This window comes from Glycine soja, chromosome 2, assembly GCF_004193775.1.
Source record: "Glycine soja cultivar W05 chromosome 2, ASM419377v2, whole genome shotgun sequence".
NCBI classification, from domain to species: Eukaryota; Viridiplantae; Streptophyta; class Magnoliopsida; order Fabales; family Fabaceae; genus Glycine; species Glycine soja.
Genome location: NC_041003.1, coordinates 21,835,451 through 21,843,839, shown reverse-complemented (window position 1 = coordinate 21,843,839; position 8,389 = coordinate 21,835,451). Strand labels below are relative to the sequence as shown.

General features: G+C 37.5%; 1 non-coding gene across 1 annotated transcript; it reads left to right on the top strand.

Moving 5' to 3' along the window:
- The first annotated feature begins 6,276 nt into the window (after nucleotides 1–6,276).
- LOC114404645 lies at nucleotides 6,277–6,383 on the top strand. Its single transcript, XR_003665097.1, has one exon. It is a non-coding gene; the product is annotated as a small nucleolar RNA R71 (small nucleolar RNA).
- The last annotated feature ends 2,006 nt before the right edge of the window (nucleotides 6,384–8,389 follow it).

Sequence of the window (8,389 nt, the reverse complement as noted above, 5' to 3'; positions counted from 1 at the left end):
CTACAAAATAACCATAAATTGGAGGAGTTTGATACAGTTTACATAAGTTTTATACACAAAAGTTAGTTGTATTCATCGACTAACAGTTGCCTCCTAGTAAGCGCTCGTTTAACGTCATTAGCTTGACGCATAATTCTTTGTGATTCTTTGAAGGATAGAACAGTGGTTAATCTTTCAATCGTTCCACCATGGTACAACTTTAACCTTTGTCCATTCGCTACCCATGTTCTATTTGGATCCTTGGATTGAGGATCACAAAGCTCTACTGCTCCATATGGTCTGACTTTGTTGATGGTAAATGGTCCGGACCATTTAGATTTGAGCTTCCAAGGGAACAATTTCAGCTGTGAATTGAATAGTAACACCTGTTGTCTTGGTTGAAAATTCTTCTTTAGCAGCTTTTTATCATGGTAAGTTTTAACCCTCTCTTTATACAGTCTTGAAGATTCATATGCAGTCAATCTCATTTCTTCCAACTCCAATAGTTGTATCCTCCTTTGCTCTCTAGATGCGGCTTCATCAAAGTTCAAAAATTTTAAGGCCCAATAAGCTTTATGTTCCATCTCCACAGGTAAGTGACAAGACTTGCCATAAACCATTTGAAATGACGATAAGCCTATCGGAGTCTTAAATGCAGTTCTATATGCCCATAAAGCATCATCCAGTTTGAGTGACCAATCCTTCCTAGTAGAGGCCACAGTCTTTTCTAAAATCTTCTTCAATTCCCTATTTGACACTTCCGCTTAGCCATTGGTCTGAGGGTGATAGGGTGATGCTACCTTGTGTGTTACATTATATTGCTTCAACACCTTCTATAGTTGATTATTGCAGAAATGTGTGCCTCCATCACTGATTAAAATTCTGGGTACCCCAAATCGTGAAAAGATGTTTTTCTTTAGAAACTTCACTACAGTCTTGGCATCATTATGTGGGGTAGCCACTGCTTTAACCCATTTAGACACATAGTCTACAACTACTAGAATATATTCATTTCCAAAGGACGAAGGGAAAGGGCCTACAAAATCAATCCCCCAGTAGTCAAAGACTTCAACCTCCATAATATTCTGTAGAGGCATTTCATTCCTTTTTGAGATGTTCCCCATCCTCTAACATTGATCACTGATCGAGGACATACCCGAATCAAATAAACATTAAAAATGCAGTATCTAGGAAGTGATCCTAGGTCGTCTCCCAACAAGCAATGGTCAACCAATCGTTCATAACAGATAGTAATAAAACAGTAACGAATTGGGAGGGGGGTTGTTCGTTTTTGTAAATTAAACAGCAAGCAAATTTGAATTAGAAAATAACAGAATTAAAACATGTTGTTTCCCCTTGATTCACAAGCAAGTCTCTTATCCTAGGTTATGAGAATTTATCCTTAACCAGTTCAACCACTTAATCCAACCCTAAATTAAATTACTAAGCGAAATTTAACATAAGGTTGTCATTATGTGATTAAGAAACACATACACCAATTAATCATGAACGAAATTGATCATTAAGCATGAACGTAAATTAAGCGCAGAGACAATTAATCAAGCATTAAGAATGCATGGATTAATAGTAACAATTACAGAGCAATTGGTGAAGAGGAAAAACTTATCAGAATTCAATAATAATAACAAAACCTCAAAGAAAGTTATGCTTGATCCTCGAGAGAAAACAACGCTGGAGACTTAGCCTTCCATTAATCAGCAGAAAACGAAATTGTAGATTGAAGCAGAAATGAAATTGCAGAAAAGGAATTTTATTATACGTGAACTGTGTGCATGAATAGTAAAAATTGGAATTCTAAAATCCTAGAATTATTCTCCTCTCCAAAAAACTCTCTAAACTAAAACCTTGGTGTTGTTATATAGGTCCTCAGCCCCAAAGCTTACAAATCTGTTTTAAGTCCAAGCCCATAAATAAAATAAAATCTGGACAAGATAAGATAAGATTGGATGGAATAAAATCTGGACGAAATAAAATCTAGATGAAATAAAATCTGGATAAGATAAGATTTGATAAAATAAAATTGTCTGCTCTCTTCAAGTCCAAGCCCAATTTCTTATAATTCTCCTAAAATTAAATTAAAAACACAAAATTAGTCAAGTAGGCCCAAATGATAAAACTGTATAATTAATTTGACAATTAAGGCAAATAAGTAATTAAAATGGTGACAAAAATGGTTAAGAAATAGGAGAAAATAATGACACATCAAATCCCCCCACACTTAGCCTTTTGCACTCCTGGGAAAAATTAAAAAAAAAGTAAGGAACAAATCCAGAGACATTAAAGAGAAACAAACAATCACAAAAACAATTACATATTTCTCAATGAATCTCAAGGAATGAAAGGAATGGGCAACATCCAACACGTAGAGAGTTAAAGAATCAAGACAGTCATGAAAATCATCCAAGCATCTCAAACATGGCAAGATAGTCAATCAGCTCAAGAATGAAAAGTGATAAAGCCTCATAAGATATGCACTTTATCTCTCAAGTGTCTAGGTTACTGTTTACTCTCAAAACACCCATGAAAACAAACACCACATAGACTTGGCAAGACTCTAAAATTGACAACCACATCACAAACACATGCATATGAGGATCAAAAGGTCTTTTAAGGTTGTAATGGGGCCAAGGACAAGGTAGAGGAAAGTATGGGATAAGTAGCTAAAACCCAAAGGAATAGAGGAGCAATGGGGAATAAGTGAGAACTAAGAAAAAGTAGTAAACCCCAAAACCAAAATTAAAAATTAAGCATAAAAAGTAAACCCAAAACAAAGTCAACCAAGTCCTCAAACTAAGAGCTCATGTATTCAACTTCATTCATTTTTTGTTTTTTTTTTCTTTTTCTTTTTTTTTAACGTGAACAATAGCATTTGAAAGCAATTGAAAAATAAAGCAACAATTAGGCAATATATGTATATACATCAAGCATGGCCAAAATACATCATCAAGCATGGCCAACAAAAACATATCATCCAATGAAACATACCCCCCCACACTTATTCCCAAAACAATTCCAAAGCTCCAAAATTCCTTAAGGGTAGGGTGAAATCATGGTTTTTCACTTAAGGCTTCTAATGAGCTTTAAAACAAAGAAAGGGGAACATAGGCTCAAAGGGGCTATCAAAGGAATTAATTCAAGGTAGGCTCATTTGGCTAGAGACTTATAAGAACAAAATGCCTAAATCATCTCCCAACATGCATGTGAAGCAAGAAGTATCAACCAGAGTCAAACCAAGGCTATTGTGCAAGCAATCAATAGGACAAAACACACCGAATAAAATAGATGATGATGGCTCAAATTCTCACCAAGGGTAAATCTATCACTTTCAATTCGAACTTTCAAAATTAACTTGACATGTAGAGAAAAACAAGGGTTTCAATTCACAAAATGCCAAGAAACTCCTATTTCAAAAACAATTACCCATTACCTGTACATAACCCAAAATTCAAAGAGAAACATGCAATGTTGTACACAAAACATAAAACCAAAATAACAAAATTAACCTAGAAAAACCTACTAAAATTAAACTAGAATACCCAACAGAATTAAAGAACAATCTCCCCCCCCCCTCCCTCACACTTAAACAACACATTGTCCTCAATGTAGCACAATCATAAGATCAAGAACAATCAATAAATTTGGACAAGTGCAATAAAAGTAAAGAAGGAGACAAAAAAAGAAAACTCCCTAAGTCATGGCAGAAGAGAAGTAGGGTGAAGTAAGGAGGTCTCCTCCACCACTACATCCACTAAGCAGGGATTTGGGAGGAATGGTTTCAACCGGTGTCCATTGACCTTGAAGCTCTTATCTGTGGATTCACTTTTGATCTCAACTGTACCATAAGGAAAAACATTAGTCACCACAAAAGGACCAATCCACTTTGACTTCAACTTACCACTCATGAGTCCAAGCCTAGAGTTATACAATAAAACTTTATGTCCAACCACGAAGTCCTTCTTAGCTATCAAACTATCATGGAACTTCTTGGTCTTCTCCTTGTAGAATTTGGAATTCTCATAGGCTTCTAAACGGATCTCATCTAGCTCACTTAGTTGCAACTTCCTTTCCTCTCCAGCCTGACCAATAGAGAAGTTGCAGGTCTTTATAGCCCAGTAGGCTTTGTGCTCTATCTCTATAGGAAGATGACATGCCTTGCCAAAGATAACCCGATAAGGAGACATTCCTATGGGTGCTTTGTAGGCAGTCTTATGCGCCCAAAGAGCATCATCCAGCCTGGTGCTCCAATCCTTTCTGTTCGACTGCACAATCTTCTCCAAGATCCTTTTTATCTCCCTGTTTGAAATCTCAGTCTGCCCATTAGTTTGGGGGTGGTAAGGTGTGAAAATTTTGTGCACGACCCCATACTTTTTTAGCAAGGCATACATGGATCTGTTACAAAAATGGGTGCCTTGATCACTAACGATGGCTCTAGGGACTCCAAACCTGCAAAACAGATTAGATCTAACAAAATCCACAACAACCTTAGCATCGTTAGTTCTGGTGGGTTTGGCTTCCACCCATTTTTAAACATAATCAACAGCAAGGAGAATATAAACAAAACCAAAAGAGACAGGGAAAGGCCCCATAAAATCTATACCCCACACATCAAACACCTCACAGAATAACATGGGTTGTTGAGGCATTTGCTGTCTCCATGAAAGTGAGCCGCCTGCTCTCTGACAAGGCTCACAAGTGCTATAGATTCTCCGCGCATCCTTGAAGATGGTGAGCCAATAGAAACCACAGTCAAGCACCTTGCGAGCTATCCTCTATATGCCAAGATGGCCACCTGGTGTGGAAGAATGACAGAATTGTAGGACCAAGTCAATCTTATGGTCTGGAATGCATCTCCTAATAACCTGGTCACTGCACAACTTCCACAAATAGGGGTCATCCCAAATATAATGCTTAGCATCGCTCTTAATTTTATCATTTTGAGCTTTAGATGATATGGGAGGAAAAACATAAGCAACCAAATAATTCACAATATTAGCAAACCAAGGAGTGGGGAAGAAATCAGAAATACTATACAAAATGTACAAATGGTCATCCAGAAAATCATCCCGAATGGGTGAGTCCTCAAGCACACGCTTAATCTTACTCAGATGGTCAGCCATGAGGTTCTGTGCACCACTCCAATCATGGATCTCCAAATCAAACTCTTGGAGCCAAAGCATCCACCTGATCAATCTAGGCCTTGATTCAGCCTTCTTTAACAGGTACTTCAGAGTTGCATGGTCAGTATAAAAAATAACACTAGTACCAAGTAAATATGAACGAAATTTCTCAAGAGCAAAAACTATCGCTAATAGCTCCTTCTCTGTGGTAGTGTAATTTGCTAGAGCAGCATCCAAAGTTCTGGAAGCGCAGTAGATCACCCGAGGCAGCTTATCAATCTTTTGAGCAAGGACAGCCCCCAATGCGTAATTGGATGCATCGCACATTAGCTCAAATGGGGTTGTCCAATCAGGTGCCTAAATGATAGGGGTGGTAGTCAGCGCACGCTTGACGCAATCAAAAGCCTCTTTGCATCGGTTGTCAAAATCAAACTCCACCTCCTTTTGCAGCAGATTGGATAGTGGAAGGGCCACTTTGTTGAAATCCTTGATAAAGCGCCTATAAAACCCTGCATGACCAAGAAAAGAACGAACCTCTCACACGCAAGAGGGGTAAGACAATTGTGAAATAACATCTATTTTTGCAGGGTCTACCTCTATGCCCCTACTGGAAATGATATGCCCTAAAACTATACCTTGTTCTACCATGAAGTGACATTTTTCAAAATTCAGCACAAGGTTAGTTTCAATGCATCTATTAAGAACTCTATCCAGACTATCCAAACATGCATCAAAAGAGCATCCTTAAACAGTAAAATCATCCATAAACACCTCTATGCAACTCTCTAAAAAATCACTGAAAATGCTAAGCATACACCGCTCGAAGGTACCAGGGGCATTGCATAGACCAAAGGGCATCCTCCTCTAGACAAAAGTGCCAAAGGGACAGCTGAATGTGGTCTTTTCTTGATCCTCTGGAGCAATATGAATTTGCAAATAACTAGAAAAACCATCAAGAAAATAGTAATGAGACTTACATGCCAAGCGCTCAAGCATTTGATCAATGAAAGGCAGGGGAAAATGATCTTTTTTGGTTACCTGGTTCAGCCTCTTATAATCAATGCAGACTCACCAACTGTTCTACACTCTTGTGGGGATAAGCTTCCTCTCCATGTTGCTAAGTCCCTCATAGAAATATTGAAGAAGGAGTTGCTCAGAAATCTGGTGGTGAGGACAGCTTGCACACAATTTCTTGAATCTTTCCCAATACTCACACAAGCTTTCTCCACTAAGTTGTCTGATGCCTGAAATGTATTTTCTGATGGCAGTGGTCCTAGATGCAGGGAAAAATTTCTCCAAGAACACCCTCTTAAGGTCATCTCAGCTGAAAATTGACCTGGGAGCAAGGTAGTATAGCCAATCTTTTGCCACTCCCTCCAGTGAATGAGGAAAAGCTTTTAGAAAGATATGATCTTCTTGGACATTAGGGGGCTTCATGGTGGAACAAACAATATGGAACTCCTTAAGATGCTTATGAGGATCTTCACCTGCAAGACCATGAAACTTGGGCAGCAAATGTATTAGTCCAGTCTTGAGAGCATATGGAACACCCTCATCAGGACATTGAACGCACAGGCTTTCATAAGTGAAGTCAGGTGCAGCCATCTCCCTAAGAGTCCTCTCACGAGGTGGAGGTTGAGCCATGTTCCCAGTATGAAAATAAATAGTCGAATGCTCAAAATCAGAATATTCAAAATCACCAGCAATAGAATGCTCAAAATGATCAGGATGCTCAAAATGCTCAAAATGCACAGAATGATCAGGATACACATTATGCCTAACTAATCTATGAAAGGTTCTATCTATTTCAGGATCAAAGGGTTGTAAATCACCTGGATTGCCCCTAGTCATGCACTATATGCAGCAAATAATGTGTTCTCAACAAGCACCTAACAAGGGGGTAAAACTACAGCTATACTCTAACGATATCAAAATAAGCTGAAATTTTGTGAGGAACACCCTAAAATCATGAAAAGATAGCAAAAAATTTCAAACAAAAATTCGAAGTCTAACTATGAAAACTACCTAAGCAAAGTTTAGAAAAATAGGACAATAATACTTGAAAAAAAAACTTAGTAAATGGCTGATTTTTGGAGTTTGGGAGACCCCAACCAGCTATATCCAGTTGTCACAGTATGGGAAATTTTTTTCTACCCCAAATGCATATATAATAATAGTCATTCTGATACCTGAAGCAAAAGTTATGGTCGTTTTAGTTTTGCTAAAAACAAGTTCCCAAAATTTTTGTCTCTCTCAAATACTGCCACACCAAGTGCTCCTAGTATTTTTCACACAAAATATGGATCAAAAGAAACTAACACAAAAAATCATCCAAAAATAAAAACTCTAACTATCAAAACAAAAATCGCTAATTAAATTGCAAAATCAGTCGCTAAATCCCAGTTGCTAATCACTGTTCATCACTGTTCAAAGCAAAACACAAAGCTGAAACGGTCGCTAAACAGGGGACGCAACTGAAATGCAAAACAGAACACTACATAATACAAGACAACTAAACACTATTATGAACCTTTGGCCCACTGCTCCACGGCAACGGCGCCAAATTTGATCGAGGCCATACCCGAATCAAATAAACATTAAAAATGCAGTATCTAGGAAGTGATCCTAGGTCGTCTCCCAACAAGCAATGGTCAACCAATCGTTCATAACAGATAGTAATAGAATAGTAACGAATTGGGGGGTGTTTGTTTTCGTAAATTAAACAGCAAGCAAATTTGAATTAGAAAATAACAGAATTAAAACATGTTATTTCCCCTTGATTCACAAACAAGTCTCTTATCTTAGGTTACGAGAATTTATCCTTAACTAGTTCAACCACTTAATCCAACCCTGAATTAAATTACTAAGCAAAATTTAACATAAGGTTGTCATTCTGTGATTAAGCAACACATACACCAATTAATCATGAACGAAACTGATCATTAAGCATGAACGTAAATTAAGCACAGAGACAATTAATCAAGCACTAAGCATGCATGGATTAATAGTAACAATTACAGAGCAATTGGTGAAGAGGAAAAACTAATCAGAATTCAATAATAATAACAAAACCTCAAAGAGAGTTGTGCTTGATCTTCAAGAGAAAACAACGCTAGAGACTTCGCCTTCCATTAATTAGCAAAAAACGAAATTATAGATTGAAGAAGAAATGAAATTGCAGAAAACGAATTTTATTCTACGTGAACAGTGTGCATGAACAGTAAAAACTGGAATTCTAAAATCCTATAATTATTCTCCTCTCCAAAAAACTC